This window comes from Aulonocara stuartgranti, assembly GCF_965226115.1.
Source record: "Aulonocara stuartgranti genome assembly, chromosome: 1".
NCBI classification, from domain to species: domain Eukaryota; kingdom Metazoa; phylum Chordata; class Actinopteri; order Cichliformes; family Cichlidae; genus Aulonocara; species Aulonocara stuartgranti.
The window spans coordinates 37,090,932-37,116,114 of record NC_138939.1 but is presented as its reverse complement, the minus strand read 5'-3'; the positions used below and the strand labels follow the sequence as shown (position 1 = coordinate 37,116,114).

Genomic DNA, 25,183 nt, shown 5'->3' with positions numbered 1-25,183 from the left:
CACTATCGGTATCCCTTATACCAGGGGTCGGCAACTTTTCTGATGATGAGTGCCATCTAAAATTTCCTCAGAAGTCAATGTGCCATATGACTGCAGTAGCAATAAATTTAATAACACACTATATTAACAGTTACACACTATATAGAACAACTTTATAGATTATATTTGTTTGCAGATGTTGGCAGCTATCAGCGAATAGTTATCAGCTATTTTGAAACAAAAAAATAAAAAGACAAATGCTATCTATGGTCTCCTCAAAACAATGATAAGAAAAATAAACTGAGCCAATATGGCATGTTTGTTAATACAGAGATACACATGTTAATGTGATCTCTGGTCTCCCACTCAGAGACACAGGTCTCCGAGTGTCCAGCATTCAGACGGCTACCTGAGGACTCGTGTGAGAGAAAATCTGCTCACACAGATATGTAGAGCCAAAAACTGTCAATAAGGCCTCTGCAATGTTCTGAAGACAGTTAAACTTGTCAGGTAGTGATGTCCAGCAGGTGAACATGCAGCTCCATGAACACGCACAGCTGTGGATTCCAGCTGCTTTCGCAAACTTTGACCCCCACAGAGTCGAGCTTTTCAGTTCAATCAGCTGCATTTTGATGTTGCATTAACTGGCATTAACTCAGCCAGTTAATGCGAGACAAATCCAGCTGCTCATTAAAGCTTTCTGGTTCAATGAGAAAAGAAAACATTGGTCCATACACCTGAAAGTCCCGAAAACACATTGTGAATTCTGTCTCTAGTCTACAGATGTATCCGTGTATTTCCACGGTGCTGATGCTGCGCTGAGCCGACAGCTGCTGAAGCATTTGAAGTGTTGGAATGTGGAAATTTCAGCATTGCTTGAAAAAACTGCCAGCAAGCAACGTCCCTCTCACCAGTAAGCTAAGTTTTTTTTAGCCAATTACAAGTTGAATCTGGTAGTTGGGGTTGTTAGCTAAGATACCGTCATTAAGAAGAGGCACAACTAATGTGTCTATGCGAGCTAATTTGCGATGTGCAACGCTGGCCCAGCCATTTATTTTTTGAGTAATCCTGGAAAATCATCACTGTGGCATTCCCGTGCTTCAAGGGCTGGTTGTCCCTGCTCATCGCCCATGCTGCGTTCATAATCCGCTGTTTGTCTTGATAGTTGTGCAGTCTCACCAGTGCAGGACATGCTCTCTGTCCAGAGGACGGGCTTGCGCTGCTGCGTGCTGCGCTGCTGTGCGCTGCGCTCTTTCCACTTTAACTCGACCTGCTTTTGTTTTGATATTGAGAAGCTCAGGCAGCCAGCACTCAAAAAAAAAAACTGATAGGGTCGCTAACTTCTGCGCCCTCCGGGAGACCAATAATACGAATATTTTTCCTCCTCCCTCTATTTTCCAAATCATCAGCGTGCTCCGCTAGCTCCTTTACCCGTTTCTCCAGTGACTGGAGCTTATCCAGCGCCGGGTTGGTGGCATCCTCCAAAACTGAGATCCGGGCCTCCGCTTCCTTTATCCGTGTCTCGTGGTCCTCCAGCTGCTTTCCTTGTGCTTGTAAAAGCAGAGACCGTCCAAGTTTATCTTCAATAACTTTAGTGAGGTTCACAGTTACTTCCCGGATCACCTCGCGGACCGCTGGTTCGGATCTAATATCCAACAGCGCGTCGGCTCCCATGCTAGTCCTCTCATTAGCTTCTCTGCTCTGTAGGTTGGGGCCCTCCGTGGTGTCAGACACTACAGCTTTCCTTTGCGGCATGTTGTCGGACTGTTTCAAAAGGTAGTTGCTGATGCACATCCCAGACTTACAAATAGTTAATATCCGTGTTGTAGCTTTAATTGTGGGTTATCAGTGTAAAATCAGCGAACTGGCGTGCTAGCACTCTCTGGTACAACTTTACCCATACGGAAAAGAAATAGTAAAAACTTATATGTGATTACTCATGAAAGTGGCCACTTTCATGAGTAAATCATATAAGGCTTACATGATTTACTCATGAAAGTGGCCACTTTCGCATTACTTTCATACATTGTTTTAGTAAGTATCCAAAACATACAAGTTTCATTATATAATTTTTCAAGGGATCTTATATCTGTTTTCACACTTACATGCTTTTCATACAAGTTTCACACAAGACAGATTCAAACTTTATAAGATTTATATATATCTTTTCCATATGGGTACTTCAAGCCGCCATCTTCAAGGAATTTAAGAGCATTTCAATGACAATGAGGTTCAAAGTGCTTTACATAAACTATACAAGTCACATCAGAGCTTTTTTAAGCGTTCTGCTTCCAGAGCTCAGATTCATTTTCTCCACTGACATTCCAGACAATCCTCCAACAAGGATAACCAGCTATGAGGTGAATCGTCACCATGAACAGATTTGTTGTGTAAAGAAGAGCCGAGTTATAGGGGGTGTCCAAATTCACGGGCTGCATCCTCCTGACCAATTGCGTCACAGCGACATGACGAAGGCTGTTCATATCCTATCATATCATCGTTGTATTTTTACTTAGTTGTATATAGTATTTGTATTTGTATTCTATTTTTATCTTATTGTATATTTATTTTATTTTATTCTACTGTATATAGTATTTTATTTTATTCTATTCTGTACAGTTGTGTACTGTATTTATTCTTATTGTATTCTAATTTTTGCCTCATAACTTTTGCACTGTCCACTTCCTGCTGTGACAAAACAAATTTCCCACGTGTGGGACTAATAAAGGTTATCTTATCTTATCTTATCCAAGAATTCATAGCGCGGCCCAGCCGATTTCCAGTTTCCAACAATGGCGGCCGCTACTCAGTTTTAATATTACTCTTATTACTCTTTCTGGGTCACAAAATAAACTTTTCAGGCGAGAATGTAGCTGTGTAAACTTCAAATATCTGTTTGGTTTATCAAGATATCACATATTTGCAAAAGTGCTCCAACGTCCGTTACCCACCAGCTCGATAGCTAGCCGGGAGCTCGAGGGTCATTCGAGCTGCCGAGAACAGCAAACTCCCAGCACATCATTTTCAGATCACCGCGGACTTTCACTACTCAGGTTAAATGTAATAAGTCACTTAGATAACCTAAAAATGTTATTGTTTCAGCTGTTTTCAGCTTTTTTCAGTGTTTTATTTGTTCGGTTTGGCTCAGATTAAAGTTATTAGATTAGATTAATAAAGTTTTATTTTATCTAATCCCCTGGGTGGTTTTCATACAGCTGAATAAACGTTAAACAGAAAACTGATTAAACAGAAGTGTGAGATGGTCGAGAATTTACGCCAGTGTCCTGTTATATTTTAGATAGCAAGGAGCAGACGGCTGAGTTTATTAAACTCCACCGAGACAGCGGTGATTCTAATCTGAAGGCTAGACCGTCCAATTTCACAGCCGTTTACGTCCGGCCTACCCGACCTTCTGAGGACCCGGCCCACGTAGACTTGTGGTTTCTGAAGCTTCACGCTCTGCATGTAACCTCACAGTCATGGGTTTAAACACATCTGTGGTTACAGCAGCCTCCACCATGCAGTCACAGATATTGCTGTTTCAGTTTTTGTCAGTAGACTAGTTCTTTTCCATGAAACTGCTAATAATTTTTTTTTTTTGTTAAACCAAGGACATGACGGTAGAAAGTCATAGCCCAAAGAAACGCTGGACAGTTAAATCATTATACTGTAGCTCATAATCAAAGTCTCTGTGGAGAATATGGGTGGGATTTTTACTTCTGAAATCTCACTATCGACATCAGAGCATTTACACACATATCAAAAAGAATATTTAAACACAAAACAAGTAAAAAGAGTGAAAGTTAGAGAACAGTTTGTAGTTCTGTAAATGAAGTCAGTGTACAGCTGAGAGTAGCAGAAGGCTTTTTTCAGAGTTTGTTCCAAAACCCAGATATGCTAACATGCTGTCATGCTAGGACATGTTATCATGTTAGCAAGTTAGCATTTTCTAACACAGCTACATGTATATCAGCTGAGACTGCTGGAAATGTAATTGGTTGGGAACATACAGGCTCATACATCAAAGCACTGCATGAATATAGAGTCAATATCAACCTTCTTTACTAATATCTGCAAATAAAATGGCATTCGGTGATATGAGTGGGTACTGTTTATCTGTTGTGTCCCATCAACAGGCTAAAGGTTTGAAGATGAAGAGATGAAATAATAATAATAATAATAATGGATTGCATTTATATAGCGCTTTTCGAGACCCTCAAAGCGCTTTACAATTCCACTATTCATTCACTCTCACATTCACACACTGGTGGAGGCAGCTACAGTTGTAGCCACAGCTGCCCTGGGGCAGACTGACAGAAGCGAGGCTGCCATATCGCGCCATCGGCCCCTCTGGCCAACACCAGTAGGTGAAGTGTCTTGCCCAAGGACACAACGACCAGGACAGACAGAGCTCGATCGAACCGGCAACCTTCCGGTTACAAGATAAGCTTCCCAACCCCCTGAACCACAGTCGCCCCCTGAACTATGGTCGGGGGGACGACCGAACTGAAACACTTATTATTACATTACATCTGCATCAAACACTGCGACAAAACTGAGTGAAATGTGTCAGAATGGAGCAAAGTGCTGGTGATAATATAATGTCCTGCTTTCAACATTTGCAGCAACAATCCTTAACATCCTCAGCTCCGCCCTCTGTTTTCCACACTGGGTTTTTTCTTCACTGCCACTAACTAAAGCCCTGATGACAGAGGGGTGGGGGTTCAATCCTACATCTTTCTCATGTACAATCACAACAATATTGCCAAAAAAAAAATCCACAGCCACAAGTCTTACTGTTGCTATGGGCACGCTTCACTGGCTCCTGCTGCTGAGTTACACTGACCCAGTCTTGGCTGAGGGAGACGCATTGCAGCATTTCTGTGAGAGGGAGGGGAGGCTCGCATTGCACGCTAGCATGCAAGCAGCATTACACAGTATAGGAGGTAAAAGCCAGTGACAGAGCATCAGCAGTATAATAACCATGTAGGCGGTTCGGCCACGAGAATCTACATTTAGCACAAAAGATGCTCCTCAACCTTGAAAACGTGAAGGAGCTGACACTGGCTATTAATGGGTCCTTTCCCTGCTGGAAAGGGAAGGTTAGTGAGGGTGGGGGGCAGCACTCGAGGAGAAAATGACATGCCTTAATGTTATAAGGATGCACGGAGGGTCAGAGATAATCCATCGACATGTTCAAGTCGTAGTCAGGAGCAAACTAACAGCTAGTGTCATGTCTGCTCAGTAAACACATGTGCTCCAGCTTTTCACATAATGTCAAACCTGTGAACAATCTGCATTTGCTCAGCTGCTGATCAAGCAAGCAGAGTGTAAAAGCACCAAAGCAGGAGCATCATGAGCATCGCATTTTCGCCAACTGGTGCTGAAAGAACAATGAAAGATCATATTTCTATTCTTGTTTTATATCATTTTCAGTATGAATAAGGGAGAATGTAGGCTCTTTGATTTCCAAGAGATCCACAACCGTGCACGTATTTTATTGACATGAAATCTACCAAAATAGATCTATAAACATTTGAACTGCAACACTTTCTGAATTTCAAGTCTTTAATTGAACTCACCACAGGCATTCGAACAGTTTAATAATCCTGGCTGAATCACTGTGAGCCTCTTAGAGCTTTGTTTGCTCACATTCAGCATGCAGCTGTGAAGGAAACTGTTTTTCAGTCTTTTATTTAATTAACACTGCTGAACATCTGTGTATGTTCTCAGTCATCCAGGTCATCTGTTTCTTTCCAAGCTCCTGAGACTGCTGAACATCTCTAACTGACTGAATTACACAGCTGAGAAGTCTGTCACCTGTTTATCCCAAATTTGGGGGAACAGTTGGAACCTCGCAGTGAATTGGTAGCCTGGTGTACCTCCACACTGTGCCAAGGCAAACTTGTTATGCATTTCCTTTTTTTCTTTCAGTGTAATGGCTGCAATGCATCAAGGTACAGGTGGGACAGGCCAATATCAACCTTCATCTTATACTCTGCTCTCGACCTGGGTCCTGCACAGAATCCTGCGGTGGGTCGGTGCCCTCAAGGAGCTTGCTAAATAAATCTGAATGGATTAAGTGCTATTATCTAACTGAGGGTTGTGGGGGGGCTGGAAATGATCCCAGCTGGGATAGAGGTGAGTATATGTCTTTGTTCTGTGGAGGAAGCCAGAGTGTACGGACAAAACAAGCAAACATATACGTCCCGGCCAGATGGCGGATTCAAACCCACGACCTTTCTGATGTGAGCTAACTGTGCCACTTCGCTTCTTATGTGTTTTTCTATTTCACATCTCTAACATCAGAATCAGAATACTTTATTGATCCCTAGGAGAAATTCTCTTTTGTTACAGTGCTAAACAAGCATTAACAAAGACAGACAATACACTAACTAAGAATAGCACAATATATATTGTAAAGCGCTTTGGGTGCCTAGAAAAGCGCTATATAAATCCAATCCATTATTATTATTATTATTATATACAGGCATATATATACATAAAGTCACTTATTAATAAATGTCTGAAAAAGGAAGAACGTGCAAAAAGGGTGTAGCTGTTGCAGTAAACAGTGTGTTAAGTGGATGCGTTGTACAGGGAGCCACAGGCAGGAATGATTTCCTGTGTCGTTCAGTGGTGCTTTTCGGTAATCTCAGTCTCTCACTGAGCGCGCTCCTGTGACTGACCAGCATGTCATGGAGTGGGTGGGAGGTGTTATCCAACATTGTCTTTATCTTGGACAACATCCGCCTCTCCGACACCACCTTGAGGGAGTCCAGCTCCGTCCCCACAACATTACTGGCCTTACGGATCAGTTTATTAAGTCTGTTGGCATCTGCGACCCTCAGCCTGCTCCCCCAGCATGCAACAGCATAGAGGATCGCACTGGCCACTACAGACTCGTAGAAAATCCCGAGAATTTTCTGGTAGATGTTGAAGGACCTCAGTCGCCTCAAAAAATAGAGACGACTCTGGCCCTTTCTGTAAAGTGCTGTGGTGTTTGTAGCCCAGTCCAGTTTATTGTCCATGTGTACTCCAAGGTATTTATAGTCCTCCACAATGTCAACACTGACCCCCTGGATTGAAACAGGGGTCAAGTGTTTCCTGGTCTTCCTGAAGTCCACGATCAGTTCCTTGGTCTTTGCCACGTTGAGCTGCAGATGATTCTGTTCACACCACGTGACAAAGGAGTCGACCACAGCCCGGTACTCTGTCTCATCAACCCTGCTGATGCATCCAACCACCGCAGAGTCATCAGAAAACTTCTGAAGATGGCATGTCTCTGTGCAGTGGCTGAAGTCTGTGGTGTAGAGGGTGAAGAGGAAGGGGGAGAGGACAGTCCCCTGTGGTGCCCCTGTGTTGCTGATCACCTTGTCAGAAACACACTGTGGGAGACGTACATATTGTGGTCTTCCTGTCAGGTAATCAACAATCCAGGACACCAGAGAAGCATCCACCTGCATCGCTGCTAACTTATCACCCAGGAGGGTCGGCCTGATGGTGTTGAAAGCACTGGAAAAGTCAAAAAACATGACCCTCACAGTGCTCGTCGGCTGGTCCAGATGGGTGTAGACACGATTGAGCAGGTAGATGATGGCGTCCTCAGTTCCGAGACGAGGCTGATAAGCGAACTGAAGGGGATCCAGATGTGGTCTTACTATGGGTCGCAGCTGGTCCAGGATGAGCCTTTCCAGGGTCTTCATGATGTGGGAGGTCAGTGCCACGGGCCTGTAATCCTGGGGGCCACTGGAACGTGGCGTCTTTGGTACAGGGACGAGGCATGATGTCTTCCACATCACTGGGACCCTCTGCAGACTCAGACTCAGCATAAACAGTTTATGAAAGACTCCACACAGCTGGGGGGCACAGGTCTTGGGGACGAGGGGACTCACTCCGTCTGGTCCAGCAGACTTGCCTGAGTGAAGTCTCCTCATTTGCATCTGAACCTAGTCTTGACCAAAAGTGATGGGGGGGTTTCAGAAATCTCACAGGAGGCAACAGCGCCATGTGAAGAGAGAGGCTGGCACAGTGGTGTGGCTCTGGATTCCAGGCTGACCACAGGTGAGGTTGTGGGGGTGTGAGCAGACACTGTGGTGTCGAATCTATTGAAAAACAGATTCAACTCGTTAGCTCTGTTCTCACCTCCCTCAGCTGCCCTGCTGTTGGTTGGCCTGAATCCAGTGATGGTCTTCATGCCCCTCCACACCTCTCTCATGCTGTTCTACTGGAGTTTCCACTCCAGCTTCCTGCTGTAATTATCCTTAGCCTCTCTGATCTTGTCCTTTAGTAACACCTGGACCTTCCTCACCTCCTCTTTATTGCCCCCTCTGAAAGCCCTCTTCTTGTCGTTGAGGAGGGCTTTGATGTCCTTAGTCACCCACGGCTTGTTATTTGGGTAACAATGAACAGTCTGAGCTGGAACAATGGAGTCGGTGCAGAAAGTTATGTAGTCTGTGATACACTCAGTAAGCCTATTGATGTCCTCGGTGTGAGGCTCACAGAGTGTTTCCCAGTCGGTCACCTCGAAACAGCCCTGTAGTTCCGCTAAGGCCTCCTCTGACCACCTCCTAATGCTCCTCGTGGTCACAGGTTCCCTCATGTGGAGCTCAAAGGGAAATTGTGCTCAAACTTAGGTTTCTGTATATGTCACAACAGTCACAATGGGTTCATCAGCAAACTCTGATGACTCTGCAATAGTCGGCCTCATCACTGATGGGGACGACAAGGAGTACAGAGGTCTGACCCAAGACTTTGTGGACTGGTGCCAGCTGAACTACCTCCAGATCAACGCCAGTAAAACCAAGGAACTGGTGGTAGACTTCCGCAGGCACAAGCATTCTCCACTGCAACCACTGAACATCCAAGGTATGGACATTGAGGCTGTGGACAGCTACAGGTACCTTGGTGTTCATCTGAACAATAGACTGGACTGGACTCATAACTCAGACGCCCTCTACAGGAAAGGGCAGAGCAGGCTGTACCTGCTGCGGAGACTCAGGTCGTTTGGAGTGGAGGGCCCACTCCTGAAGAAATTCTATGACTCTGTTGTGGCTTCTGCTATCTTTTATGGTGTGGTCTGCTGGGGCGGCAGCATCTCTGCTGGGGACAGGAAGAGACTGAACAGGGTGATCCGAAGGGCCAGCTCTGTTCTAGGATGCCCTCTGGACCCAGTGGAGGTGGTGAGTGACAGGAGAACGGCGGCTAAGCTGTCATCCCTGATGGACAACATCTCCCACCCCATGCAGCAGACTGTGACAGCACTGAGCAGCTCCTTCAGTGGGAGACTGCGGCACCCACGGTGTGGGACGGAGAGATTTCGCAGGTCTTTCCTCCCCACTGCTGTCAGACTCCATAATAAAGACTTTAACTGATCAAGCACACACATCCATACATATGCAATAATACTAAGTGCAATAATCCTTTCTGTCATCGTTGTATTTTTACTCAGTTGTATATAGTATTTGTATTTGTATTCTATTTTTATCTTATTGTATATTTATTTTATTTTATTCTATTCTGTACAGTTGTGTACTGTATTTATTCTTATTGTATTCTAATTTTTGCCTCATAACTTTTGCACTGTCCACTTCCTGCTGTGACAAAACAAATTTCCCACGTGTGGGACTAATAAAGGTTATCTTATCTTATCTTATCTTATCTTAAACACATCAGGACCACTGATGGTACAGTCGAGCCTAACATTAACCCCAGCTATCGTTATCTCTTCTGTTTATCTAACTATTATCACATTATAATCATCACAAAAATCCTCATTTTTTAACTTTGGCCATGTTTTAATTTGAATGACTCAACATTTTAAAAGTGTTTTCAACAGAAAAACACACCCCGGCTGCTCTGAGTTGAACCTTTCCTTATCTGCAAATAATGTTAATGCTTCTGTTAATTTTGATATCACTAGCCATATCTGATTCTGAGTTCTCATTCCTAATAGGAAAACAAGCACCAAGATACCATCAGAATAAACAACATTCTAGATTTTAGTTCCAAAGAATTATCAGTATGGCTGTTCTGCCATGTGTCGAGTGGGTTTTATACTTTCCACGTCCGTGACTCCACTAGAATCTGCTCGGATGCCTCAAAGATGTATATCAGGAATGATTCGGCTGTCGGATCTCCAGCTATCATTGTCTGTGTCTGCAACAGGGTATAATCCAGGTTTTACAATAAAGTCAAATGTCCGGGAGTTTATGAAAAAGGTTTATGATGTCAAATGGAGTTAGAAGTTAGCAGTAAGCTAGCTAGCTAGTTGATGTATAAAAATGTTTCTACTGTATTTTTAAATTAAACAAAAATTTACAGCATAGCTTTGGACATAAGATAAAACAGAGACAAAAGTCCAGCTTGCTGACCTTCAATAATCACTTCATGGCTACCTACAGATCTTTGGTTAGCCTTAGCACAGGCTAAGTTAGCACGGGGAAGATGTGAGACGAGGGTTAAAATGAGTCCTTGATGGGTCATTATATGGCTTTACATGTGTTATCTTACTCTAATATTTCAATTTCTTTGATAATCTGAAACAGTTACTAAAAACTCAGTAACTCATGAAGGGGGCAAACACCTTTTAACACCACTGTATGCTAGTTTCAGATATCTTGGTTAGTCCAAACAACAAACTAGAAAAGCATTCAGAGCCCCATCCTCAACCAACACCAGTAACCTGCCTCGAAAAATTCCTTTAAAAATCTAGTAACCATCTGTGATATATGACTCTACCAGTCGTCTGTGTTTAAGCCTGTGTGCCTGTTCTCTCGCTCTCTCTATATGTGTGTGTGAAACAAACATCCTGTAGCCATTACCCATCATTCTTCCCTGCTGCCTCTGTGTGTGACGAAACACTTCCACTCCAGCCCACTAATATAAATGTTCTGCATGTTTGAGAAGCCTATTAACCGCTTCACACTCCTCACCCTTATTTGTACTTAATAACGTGTCTGAGGACAATCTCCTGTAAGGCCACTTCTGTGCCCACACATCACTCACACTGTTATCATGGAAACAAATGCAGCCCAAATGTAGTGTGGGCCTCTGTGGCTCATGCTTGTGATCTGGCTGAGCAGCATGCACTAATAAAGAAAGATTAACTGAAGCAGAGTAGGTGCTGCAGTAGAAATGTGACAGTCTATCAGCCTCGTTGGCTCTGGCTGTTTCTAATAACAACTGCATGATGACTGTTCACTGTGGCCTCTAATGGGATGGAGAAGAACAATATAGCTTCAGGATGTTGGCTGTATAGAATAATTTAATACTCTATATCAAATGGACCTCACCATGGTGTTGTGAAGGCCTTTTTATATTTTATATTTAGTCTTGTTGTGTTCTTGTGTTCTGTTACAGGTTTCAGTGTTTCCTTTTCTTCTCAAGCTTCTTTCTTTAGTCTTTTTATCTTAAAGGTAAATTTAGCCATGCGTCTGGAGTTTATATTTCCTGTCTGATGGTTTTCCATCCTTTCCTGATTGTCAACTCACTATAATTGTTTCCAATTGTACCTCACTTGCTAATCAGACCTCTGTGCATACACCTCCTGTATGTTGCTTTGCTTCTTGCATGCTTATGCTGCTAACACGACAGTGGCTCTCTGCAAGCACCTTCACAGATAGCATGCTAACGCTAAGCTAGCCAAGAACCCAGAGTGAATGCCGACCCCAGCCCAGCAGCCAGACCCTGAACTTCAACAGGTAACAAACTAATGAGCAGTCAGGTTCCATTTCTACCTGTCTACATGTTTCTGAAGTAAAGCCACCATGGTGATTTCTTTTAACATCTCTTTGTTCTGGTTTTCATCGTTCCTTTGTGTTCTTAGCTTTGTGCTCATAACTAAATACTAAGAGAACAACTGTATGTGTTTCCTCATTGGGATAGGCTTTTGTGCTTGTGTTTATATTGGTTAACAGTAATTATGCGACAATGAATTTTAGGTTATTTTATGAAGAAACATGAAAGTAATGTAATGAGTAGTGTAATGAATTACTTTCTCCTGGGAGTAATTAAGTAAAGTAACGCATTAATTTTAAGAAAGATTGGAAATACCACCAACATGCACAAACATTTGGCCACACACCATGCAATTAATTTGCATGAATGTAATGTCTTTGATATGCAGCTTAGAGATGGCAGTGACTTTCAAAGCAAAACCAATGAGAACTGATAACAGAATCAAAATGGAATGGAAATGAAAAGTGATATTGATAATGGAATCAGAAAAGCTAAATTCTTATTGATTCCCATTCCTACTCAGGACACCTGTCAGTCAGTCCTGTTAAAAGGGAGTTTTTCCTTCCAACTGTTGCCAAAGTGCTTGCTCATAGGGGGTCATATGATTGTTGGGTTTTTCTCTATTTGTATTATTGTTGGGTCTACCTTACAATATAAAGTGCCTTGAGGCGACTGTTGCTGTGATTTGGCGCTGTATAAATGTAATTGAGTGTTTTTTACTCCCCAAGGTTGCTGCTTGGTAACAACTTGCTTGGTTTGGCTTTGATATTTTTTTCTCATGTCCTTTCCAAATAAGTTTTTGTGGGTATTTCTAGAAAACAGCATTTATGTTGATTTTTTTCTTTTAACTTGTTTCTTTTTCATGGGAAATTTTCTTTTTGATAATCCATCAGAACATCTTGAAGCGTCCTGCTTTCTAAAACGATCCATATTTAAGAACTGCTATGAAGCGTTTTATATTAGTGTGCAACCTCTATGTTGCAAAATCTTGTAGCAAGTTGTTTTTGCAAGAGAGTGCACAAGTAAAGCTTCCCCCTACACTTGAAAATTTGAGTGAGATGTCCGATAGTGAGTGGGTGCTCACAGCACTGAGGAATACATCCAAAGCAGCACCAGCCTACACGCTCCCGTCTCCATGATAGGAAGTGCTTTGCATCTGCTATCGTCCATGCAGGCAGCGGCACATTTACTGCCAAATCATCTCCAAGCCGAGGGCCACACTTTCATAAAATGCCACCTAAGTGATCTCGGCTGTGTGTTTACTTGTAAAAGTAGACCACGTCCCATATATGTCACTCTGTGTGCCTCCACATAGCATGATCCTACACCCTAACCACGGTGGTTAAAAATAAAACAGGATAACATTGCCAGTGGCAGTTCAGTTTTTCCGTTGCAAAGAAAGCACACAGACGTGATGACACATAGAACCTTGTTCTGCTGGACTTCCAGTAAGACTTTAAATTCTCCATTAAAGTGCAGCTTTCTGATTTTTGCTCTGAAGCTCTTATAAACAAACCAATTAAAAGCTGCTTATAGTATCTGGCAGGTTTTCAGCTGTCAGCAGCTTATGTTTATAGGCTACCATACAAGCTTATTCTTTTCAGTAGCAGCATGATAAATGATGCTGTCCCTCTGTATCTTCTTGGGGTGGGGGCGTGGCTTAGCTTGACCTCCGCTGCTCCGAATGTAATACTGAAGCTCAACAACCTGTGACCACGTTCTGAGATGCCTACAGCGAGCTAGCAGTGAAAAGCTTCAGGAACTACAGTTGTGAGATGCTCGACCATCAGCCAGCGCTCGACTCTCAGTTAGAAACAAAGGTGCTCATTTATACAGCACAATTGTTTCTGCGAGTGCTCGATGGGCTGTTTTTCACATACTTTGCTAACTGAAGACATATGTCAAGTATTAATGCAGCTTACTAATTACTATTAATTATATTTGGTGACATTTTTGCTGTTTGTGCTAAGCTGTGACCTCCAGCTGGCACTGGGGTAGTTTGGCTTGAATGAGAATGATCACTTCAGAGTTTGAGGCCCTTCATGTTTCTCTCAAACTGCGTTTTACAGTCTCGCTCCAACTAAGCGAAACATAAGTGATATTTCTTCTTTCGGGGGATCACGAGTGACTGTGCGACCATCCATCACACTGTACAGATGCTGTACTCTCACATAAACTAAGAGAGGAGTGCACTGCTGTAACTACAGACAATTCAATTCTAAGTGAATCATGACTCCAAGCTCTAGGGGCCAAGAGTTATGTAAGAAATCACTCCAGTCTTCATTTCCTCAGAGGGACATAAGTGTGAAGTGTAGCTGATTTGTAGCTGCTGCGTCTCCTGTCAGTTGTATTAACACTGATGCAGTTTCCAGGCAAGTCTGGGGGGAAATAATCAAAGCGCAGTTGTTGCTGAGCCTGTGGCACGGCAGCAGTCCTTCTGATATTAAAAGCTACTTTTTAATTTTGACTCTATCAATATTAATGTGGTTATAACTGTAGATGTGTGATAGAATATATTTTGCTCCATTCAAGAGTATTTGTAAAGCATCAGAATACAGCATTAGGTGAGATTCATGAGTTTTGGAAAAAGGCTAAAATCCTAAAACTGCTAACGTGCTACATTTAGACTTCTTAGCCAAAGTCCCCTAATGTCCCCTTGCACATGTGCCTCCACCATGGATCTCCTCTGGGGTGTCAAAATGCAACCCTTCAGAGTGATATTTATTTTTTGGGGAAGCACAGTTACAGGCCCGAGACTCGTGAGTCACACAAGCATGAAACTGTGCTGAAGATCTCCTCACCTGACGCTGGGCAAATGTTTGGTCTCTGTGCAAAGGTCCATGATGAATTTGCAGAATGCACAGTATCAAAAAGGGACATCCAGATGTAAAAAGTGAGTCTGAGTCTACTCGACCCGCCGTACAGACTCGAAAATGTGTGAACGAGTACTTGGAAGTGGAAATATTCCTGAGGGCAGTTATGTCCAACCAAACGGTGTCACAGAGCATGTTGATGGAAAGGAGCAAACACTTTAAACTTATCTAAGCAAGAAAAGATGGACCTTCATGTTAACGGTCTCAAACTGTCATTAACCCTTAGAGGTCAGAGGTGAACCTTTTATTCTGGAGAATCTGAATACCTTTTTGATGTGTGTTAGTATACAGTAACTGTAATTGTTCCCTGACTGCCAAGACTTGGGAGAACAATTTAAAAACAGACATAGTCTGAGAGTCTGGGGTTAGCAACAGCTGTGAGCTCTGAATCCAAGTCAGTGAATTGATTTTCAAATCTTGGACATGATAGCTTTGTTAACACCGTTAATACCAACACGTTCTTATCGCAGCTCATCACGTACCGACGCTATGTGACCAGTCGTCGATGTGTTGGGATGAGAATGCTCTCTTAACACTGTTGCTGCTGCTGAATTCATTTATCTCACCGCCTTATCCTTGATTGCAAAAATCATAATTTGTTAATTATGTTGATCATTAACTTAAAACAAAAGACCTTTGAAAGCTTTGAAACAGAGCAGTATGAGCCCAAACAACATGGTGCTGATTGAATGTGTGATTTGTCATGCTTTGTTAGAAGGATGCGCTCGCTCATCAGGCACCAACCTGAGCTCTCTGTCAAAGCTGCTCTCAAACCACATTTGCGTTTACAGTATCCAGCCTGGGAGAGACAAAAGCCAGTACCTGTTGAACCTGATCTTATACCTGCACATCGCCTCTTCTTGACATCATCACATTTCACCTCTGCTGAAAATACATCTTGCCTCAGGAAACCGAGAGACAGAGCTCGTTAGCAGAAATTCATTTACACTGCCAACAAAGACTCTTCTCACTTATAGAAACTATGTTCAACATAGAGCTGGGCGATAGAACGATAACGATATGTATCGCGATATAACTTTTACTCGATAGAGAAATTAAGCTATCGCGATAGACCTCGCCGCTCTTGTCCTCTTAAAAAAAAAAAAAAAAGGTCAGCCAATCCAAATTAAGTAGCGTAGAGCCGAACCAATCACAGCTGCAGCGTCACGTCGCGTGACTTGTTACGTACAGCACAAGTGCCAAGCCGCACGTGTGTTTGTTTGGGAAGCAGCCAGCGGGTAATGGAGGAAATGAGTGTGCCGACTAGAAAAATCAACCGAGCGTGACCGAAGAGAAAACAGATGATGGTTCCAATGCCGGAGAGATTGTCGAACGGAAGAGCCATAGAAGTTCCGTAGTGTGAAGGTATTTCGGCTATTTCAAGTCTGACAAAAAACAGAGTAGCGTGCACTGTAAATTGTGCCGAAAGCAAGTCTGGAAATACAATAAACTGGTGCATGCGTCACACTGTGCGCCACGTTATTGTTTCGGTGAAATGAATTTCTACAATACTGTTACTGTTAATTGTACTCTCTGCAGTGTTTAAATGCTTACATATACACACAGTTACTGTCCCTCCACACTTACGACTCGGTTCTGCTTCTATGCCCCAGCTTTGTTTACTTTTTCCCACCGAGGCTTCTAGACTTCTGATTGGCCAACATTTCTGCACGGTTAGGAATCTAGCGCCACCTGCTGCTTTGGCATGTTCATAGCAGCGTTTTCCTTCATTTCTGCCTTTATGTGTGGACGGGATTATTTTTTAAAACGAAAACGGAAAATCTCCGTTTTCAAAAATACCCGTGTACGTGTGGACGTAGCCTCAGTCTCTGACTGGAAGCGCTAATTCGTCATTCGGCTTTTGTCAGACTAAAGTAACTGTTAAAACTGTTTGAAAAGCTCAGCTATACAACAAGGAGAGATTGAGAATTTCCTTTTAGTTCTCAGTTTATTTGATATTGACAAAAGTTAGTCAGTTTTGTCTGTTCTTCTGTAAAACAAACTAAGATTTATTTTTAGAATTAATATTTTGTTTCTAAGTGGAATTGACAATTTAGTCTGTTTCGTTTGTTCTATTTTGAAACTTAAACGCTTTAGCGGCTGCCTTTTGTGTAGTTTGCAATATTTGCCTTTATTTATCTGAAAAAGTCTCATGTTCCTTAAGTACATCTACCCTGTTGAACTTATTATGGGAAATAAATATTTAAAAACAAGCTGCTGATTATTTCACATTTTACTTGTGAGCAACGGCACATTTAAATCTTACAAATATAGTTATTTGGCTCATATCGTGATAGATATCGTTATCGCCTGAAATGAAAAAAACATATCGTGATATGAAAAAATCTCATATCGCCCAGCTCTAGTTCAACAGCAACAGCAGTTAAAAATAGCTCCTCTGATTACTGTACAGCACGTTAGGTACACATGTGCAGTTACCGACTGACACCACTGCTTTATTTTTGATTGCCAGAAACACTATGTCTATTCTCACTGCTATACTTTCCCCCTCCCTTTATAATCTGTGTAAAAAACTAAAACTTTCTTCTTGTACCCAGTTACACCCAACAACCATATCACTGAGCAGGAGAAAGCATCAATCTACCCACAGTGAGGAGTGCATACTTGTGGCAGCAGGGCTCGCAAAACTTTGAAATTCCTGGTAGCCCTTCAGGCACTCTTTAGATTTTGGCAAACAAAATAAATTTAAGTAGCCTGAATAAAAACGAGCTTATTTTTAATGTACAATATTGTAAAAGAAACAAAACATCAGTCAAAAAATCGTTAAACACAAATTACTGTATAAAAATTACAATCATCAACTCAAATATTTGGTTCTAATTGAACAGAAATTTCTATGAACCTGTAAGAACTGTGAAGAACATGAATCAGTCTGTGTCGGATCCTGAATCTGACGTCACGGGTACGAGGAACCAACATCCAGGCCATTTGCTTTGTGATGTTTGCAAAGACTGCTACATTTTGCCGGTGGTACTTCACTCTTTGCAACATAGAACGCTGTTCTAAACAGATTTTTCAGGACTTCTTGTTGTGCTTGGGTTATTTTTAGTATTTTTTTTTTTATTGGTGTTTGTTCTGGGAAAGATGCTGCAGACTGTGCAATAATGCATTTCTTGTATTTCTCATGGGTTCTTATGGGGTCTTTCCTAAAATTACTGGTCCCAGCAACAAAGGCGTGTGTCGAGTCAGGGGGAAACTCCCAGTTAAATTTGTGAAAGAAAGCAAAAGCATTGACATATATTTTCCTTTCCTATGAAAACCTGACAGGCAGGGCTGAGATAGATTTTGGTAGCCCGACTGGAAGACACAATAACCCCGGGACGTCGGCTAGAGATTTTGCGAGCCCTGGGCAGGATGTCACGTATTTAGTTGCCCTCCATGTTCCGTGTCTTAGTGTCTTTGCTGTCTACACGTGTGTCTCCAATAAAGGTTCAGCTTTAGTCACAGAATATTTTGTTTTTTGCCAAAAAGTAATCATTCCTCATTCCTGGTCTTCAGCACTGCCGTCCTTCATCTGTTTTTTGTGTGCCTCCAGCACATCATCATAGCTGGTCTCAGTCCCTTATTACAAACCTTCCCTCTCAGTCTTGCTGCAAATCACCCCTGATGCTCGTCTCTACGTTTTGCATCTTATTAACTTTTTCCTGTATATGCAGGTAATGAACTATTTGCCTAATCAGCACCAGGCTCTTGTGCTGATGCTAAAATGTCGGTAGGTAATTACAATTTGCTACCTGAGGAGTTTAGTATGCCCCTGGCTGCAATGCATTGTGGTCTTTAGTATGTGGGTGTGGAATCTGGGCTCTCATTTTTAGCCCATTCCTTTGCCTGTGATCTTTGAATGTGAAGGCAAAGTAGCAGCACCCTTGCACCTCTGCTGTTTTAATGTATGACACTGACAACTGTCTGTTTGTAAAAGAAGCTGAGTCTCAGTCAGTCTGAGCCAAAGCTTTATCAGTGTGGTGCTATCCCCACTGCTGGACATCCAGTGTGACCGCACCCCGTCCCATCCTGCTGATCTCAGCACGCACGCTAAGGCATTACAGGAGTTCACAGAGCACAGTGCAGGGCAGTGTGGGGGTTACTTGGGGAAGGGATGCTTTGTTGGACGGTGAGTCTGTGCAAACCTCTAATAACCCAAAGAATAAAACCTGATCCGCTGGATTTGGACATTATGAAACAAGAATCCGGCGGCATTTGGTCCCCAGTGACCTGAGCTGCTGTGCTCAGTGTGCGTGTGGACATCCTGCAGTCTGCAGGACAAAAGCAGCTCAAGGACGTTTCAAAGACACAGAGCGCAGTAAAGGCCAGGGTTTTAACAGGGCAGTGTAGCTTTCAGCTATACAACAAACTTGTTTAGTTGACACAAATGATGTTTACAATTTCTCATAACTTCAATGTGTTTGTGCAATCAGTGAGTTAAATAGCAGAGAATATCATGCAGATCCTCTAACAGCCACTTGAGACTAGGGCTGCCACAAACGATTATTTTGATAGTCGACTAGTCACCGATTATTTATGCGATTAGTCGACTAATCAGATCATCATCCACTGGACGTAAAACTACAGCTTATTGCACCAGCAGCATATGTTCTTATATAACTATCATTAGCTTACAGCTTTAAGCTTTTAAGGTGCTAACTAAAAATAAAGACAAGATGGTAGTTTATTAAATTTTAATGAAATTTGCAGATTGTTTCGGTGAAGTTTAATAAACTCCTTGCTATCTAAAATATAACAGGACAACGGAGTATATTCTCCAGCATCTCACACTTCTGATAATCAGCTGTCTGCTTGACGTTTATTCAGCTGTGTAAAAACTATAACTTTAATCTCAGCCAAACCGATTTACTCAGGAACAAATAAAATACTAAAAAAAAAAAAAAAAAAAGCCAAACAACAACATTTTTAATTTATCTAAGTGACTCATATATATTTAACCTGAGTAGCGAAAGACGGCGGTGGGTTTGAAAACAATTTGCCGGGAGTCCGGTGTTCTCACCGCGCTAGTGACCTAGCCCCCGGCTAGCTATCGAGCTAGTGGGTAACAGACGTCTCCGAAAACGTAGGAGCGCTTTTGAAAATATGTGGTGTCCTGATAAACTGAGCCGATATTTGAGGTTTACACAGCTACATTCTCGGCTGAAAATATGTTAAACGTTTATTTTGTGACCCAGAAAGAATAATAAGAGTAATATTAAAACTAACTAGCTACCGCCATTGTTGGAAACTGAGCTGGGCCGCGCTATGAATTCTGGGACACAGCTGCTTCTTCTTCTTCTTCTTCTTCGGGGTTTAACGGCAGCTGGCATCCTTGTACATGCAGTGCTGCCATCTTCTGTTTCAGTCCGTTATTACACTCTTAAATCCTGCTACTTATTCCTGCGTCTTTTGGGATCTTACAAAGCTTCAAACGACGCGTCGACTATTAAATCAGTCGTCGACGATTTTGATAGTCGACGTAATCGTGACTAGTCGACAAATCGTGGCAGCCCTACTTGAGACTGATCCAGAAAAACGAGCCGGTCCCCACAGACTTCCACGTTCAAATCCCCGACTTACAGCACAAGTAACCACGTTTAGAGCCTGGTATAAAAACTGTATGCACCTTAATTCCTTTGTAAACCTTTAACGTTGGGGGCGTGGCCATGTGTAGAGCTAATTCAAGTAATTAAATTAGACCTGTCTCCGTGTTTGCTGCTGGTGCCTTTTGGAGTACCAATGACATCTGTGTGATGAATTCACAGCCAGCCCATCTATAGTTGGGGGCACCTGACTGAATTTTAAGATTTTTAAGACTTTTTAAAAATCCAATATTCAAATATATCAGCAAATGATTATTTCGTTCTTTCAGACACAGAAAATAAACTAACATTTGTTATTTGTAGTTATTTAATGATTTGTGTACTTGTCCAGCTGTGCTGAGATCAGCTAGATTATGTGTTTGTGGCATCGGTGACAAATTGTGCAATGTCAACACTCACACCATGAGTGAAAGGTTTCCCTCCTGTCTCCTCTTTACTTTTTAATTTTGAGCCATTGTTTGTCATTAATGTGTATACCGATAGACCAATAAATAGGTCAGCCAATAACATCGGCCCACTGGTGGTCTGAGCAGCTTGCTGATATTAGCTGATAAAACACTGGCAACTGTCAAAGCACTAACAATTAGGCTTCAACATGATAACTACCAATCCAAAGGGTGATGTCACAGTAGCTCTGTCCAGTTTGTCTGCAGGGTTTAAGAAAGTCAGGAAAAGTGTTCTAGGAAATGTCAATATTTTGTTACATTTTCTAGGATAAATATCAAAATAAAAGGAAGAATTTTCAAATCAGAAGTGAAAATGATTATTTAGTTTAGCCCAAAGATATTCAGGTTAGTGTGACATTAAACAAACAGATTGTACATTTGAAGGGCTGGAAACCAATCTGTGGCTGTCTGTTGAATATGAATCCACTATGGAATATGTTATCTTGAGTTTCTGGATGATTAATAATTAAATTATTACCACTGGCTCTGCTACGACGAACAGTAAAGAAACCTAAAGGGGTTAAATACAGGGGATATATTTGTGAGATAAATGATTTCAATTATTAATAAACTGCAGGAGTGGATATCCATGGATTAGCTGTATCACCAAAGAAACATGTTTATCTTTGCCGAGCATTTCCATTATGTAAGTAAAACAGCTTAACGGCTGGAATTAATCTTCTTCTCCTTCCCTGTTTCTGGATTAAAACAGCTGTCCGTGCGTCTGCATGTACCTTTCTAATTTTAGACCATTTTTGTCTAGCTTGTTGCATCATTTTGGCGTGGTGTTATTTGGAGAGTGAAGTCTAATCCACAGATTTCACATGAGCTAACAAAGCTGCTGCAGTCTGGCCACAGGAGAGACTCACAGCCAGCCTCAGCTGCTGCCTTCAGGTCAGAAGATGAGCTGGGCCTTTTTTTTCTCCTCACCTTAAAAATCAGGTCATCCAAATTTACTCGAGTGAATTGAAAGCAATCACTTCACTAACAAATGAGCATAAACTGGATGTTAATATGTAAACACGAGTAAGACAGGCTGCTAGCAGGCTTGAGGCTGGAAACACATCTGCCTTTGTGGCCCTTGAAAACATATACATAGTTACTGGGATGTCCAATGATTAGCCCTAATGGCTACATTTGTATCTTCTACCCTTATTACTGACAGTGTACTCTGGATCAAAACAAATGGCACTGTCCTCTGATAAGAAAATGAAGTGATGCCATGCTGAATGCTGCTGAAGACACCGAGGTCATGGCCTAGGTGCTGGTTTGGTGAATTTTAGTTCAGCAAAATGAGCAGGAGTTTAAATCTGGACTTTTAAGTCTTTATTCTTAAATTTGATATTTTCTGAAGGAATTCTGAAGTTCTCCAATAAAATCTATGAAAACATGAAAATTCCTTTAAAACTATGAATAACCCAGATGGGAAACTGCATTTGTAAGCAGATGTTTTAGGATTTTCACACACGCACACAAATCTAAAGTCGTTTGGTCACCTTCAGCTGAGGTGTAATCCAGGATGCATGACCTCTATCCTTCCAATAAAAAGCCACCGTATGCGTATGATAGTGTTTCAGCTTGTAGAAACGCTGTGCAGCAGCCATATGCTATGCAGTATTAGTATTTACTCACATGATATGCTGCAGTCCACGGCCTCGCGTGTAGTTACTGTCAGTGCAGACGAGTCTCGTCCAGCGGCTCCGACCGTCTGCGGATCTCAAACAAGCAGCCGTGTCTAAAAACACCACCGCTCTCCAAAAGCATCCTCTCCGTCTACAGCATCGCGGACGACGGATAACTAAGAAGCCTCTCGGGCGCGAACGAGAAGCGGATAAGTCAGCAGAATGTGAGTGAGAGAGAGAGCCTGACGCGAGAACAAGCGATGAAGAATCCTACCGTCTTTCAGCGGGTGGATGGAGCAGAGGGAGGGGCGCTGGTGCTGCTGCTGCGGATGAGGACGGAGGCAGCATCGGCCTGCTCCACTTCAACACCTACACCGAGCTAACCGCCGCGCTGCTGCGTTCAGGAGCCCGTCGTACACAAGCGATTCAAGGGACCCAGCAGGGATTCATAATGTAAACGTCATTATACTGCTGGCCTGGATGGATTAGGAGAAATAATAGCAACTGTGATACCTGTGCATCCCCACTGTGGGGTTCTTCGCACACCTTCATAATAAATTTTGCTCTGGCTTCTTCACTGGCACCGAGCGCTCAGGTTATCGTGCCTTACAAACGTGTCACCAACACCACTCATCATCCAAGTCTAATTTGTAAAACAATGCAACATGTTTGTGTTGCAGTAGTTTAGTGTTGAGCATCTACAGAGACCCCTTCCTGTTAAAAGCAAGTTTTTCCTTCCCACCGTTGCCAAGCGCTTGCTCATAGGGCGTGTCTGGCTGTTTTTACCTTACTCTATAAAATCCCTCAGGCGACTGTTAATGTGACAAAAATAAATCTGAATTGAACTGAATGGAAAATGTTACTTTGGCTGCTACATGTCACTAAGCTTCGACTCGACAGAACAACAACAATAATATTAAGATTAGCAGCAATAATGAGTCATTATATGTCACCACTCAATTTTAGCTTGAGACAGCTTCTCTTTTTACAACATTGAATTTCACTGCTTTACATTCCCAACTGCCAAGTTTGGTGAGGTGGTCAATCTATATATGGCGTTTAGTAGAATAGATATAGTCCTCAATAAACATTATCATTTAATGCAAAACAAGTGGATAGTCTGTTCTGGGAAGGGGATCTTTCAAACAGCTGTGACTCAAACAGCAGCTGCTGGGTGGGACAGAGACAAACTAAAATAGACTCTGAGCTGTGCCAGCTTAAGCCACTGTAAACCATGAATCACAACACTTTACTAAGACTGATGCTATTCAGCGGTGTGCTTCGTTGACCCTTAGAACAGTCTAGACATTTCACTAATGATTTGTTTCGAAAAAACAAAACAAAAACACGTCTGCAGCTTTTTTTTTTTTTTTTTTTTAGATCAAACATAAAATGATTTTCTTTGATTAAAAAAAAAACTGATGACGAAAAACTACATGACACTTGAACAGGATGACACTGTTGTTCATCGTCTTTGGACTGCTATGACTAAAGAAGTACTCGACCCTGCAGGGGCTATAATAAGTATTTGAAGCACTTTGTACTGCCATAAGATTTAGTGCAACTCAAACGTAAATAAAGCCACATGAGTAGTTTAGAGTTTCCACAAAAACAGAAGAACTTTCTGTGGAACTTGTGCAGGAACCCATTGATAATACCCAGAATACATGTCTGCTTGGAAGTTGTGTAGAGCCACAGTAGGCGGCCCACTGTGGGCCCTAGTGCTGATGTGAAATGTAGGAGACATCTGGGCCTGCACTGTGGGTTGGCTGTGGGCTGCCTACACAAAGCAGTGAAATCTCACAGTGTAAGCAGGCAGTAGGCTTGCAGCATACCCACAGTGTGCCCACACTCAGCCGCCCTACTCTACAGGGCCCAGATGTGGCCTCCATTTCACGCCAGTACTGGAGTCCAGATGTGCACCATGGTACATTACCACCACCAACTGATATGGAATATGGAAAAAATACTACTTTCAAATGCTCCCTTATTCACAAGGGTTCCCACATTAGCAGCAGCACAGATTTGATTTGGCAGATTTCTGAACCGGGGTTCTTTTAACTTCCATGTTACTGAGATTTTGAATCAATCATTTTCTTCAAGCGTCGTCTTCCTGACAATGTAATAAATCTGTAGTTTCATCATGTCCACAATAGTCACATTTCCTAATAATTTGCCAGTGAATGTGCCCCCGTGGACCCACAGTGGGTAGGTGTGGGTGAACTGTAGGACTGTGGGGTAACTATGAGTTTTTATGGGCAAGCCTATTATATGTTGGCCACAGAAGGCCCTCTAAGGGCTGAACTGCCATGGCACCTACATGGCCTAACCTATATGAGCCTCAAATATGGGTAACTCATTCATACAATCAATCAAGTGTTTTTGCCTAACAGACGACCTGCTTTTCCTCCCGGGCCAAACCAAAGCAAAGAAGTGAACAAAGGAAGATTTGGGGTGGGGGCGTGGCTTAGCTTGACCTTTTTTGCTTGCACAAACTTTGCTCATGCTCCGTTAGTAACAGATCAGTTCATGGTTGATGAGCTCATAATAGTTTTACAGGTTACACTGAAAAAGCTGCATCCATTCTCTAAGCTAAATGTGTTTAATGCTATCCGGTTGTTCAGTCTGACGTCACTAGCCGTGTCTGGGTCTAAACTCCGCTGAAAGTCCATATATCAAACGATCACTGTGGCATTACTGAGAGTTGAAAAACTGTCTAAAGTCTTTCATCTTTAATAAAATGATCAGCGTTCTGCTCTACCAGGTGTAACAATTGAGTTTAACATCCAGGCATCCATGATAACGGAATTTATGACATTTAACGGAGTTAGAAGTTAGCAGGAAGTTAGCTCGCTAGCTTCCATCTAAATACAATATAGCATGTCCTGACTGCGGGGGGTTGGAAACAAATGAAAACG

General features: G+C 42.4%; 1 protein-coding gene across 1 annotated transcript in view; it reads right to left on the bottom strand.

Annotated features, from left to right (window-relative positions):
• map1aa (microtubule-associated protein 1Aa) overlaps positions 1-22,358 on the bottom strand; it is a 42,136-nt gene extending 19,778 nt beyond the window's left edge. Inside the window, exon 1 of the mRNA XM_082512719.1 lies at positions 22,276-22,358. The gene's annotated coding sequence lies outside the window, so the exon portion shown is untranslated. The remainder of the gene's footprint in view (positions 1-22,275) is intronic.
• Positions 22,359-25,183: the final 2,825 nt, after the last annotated feature.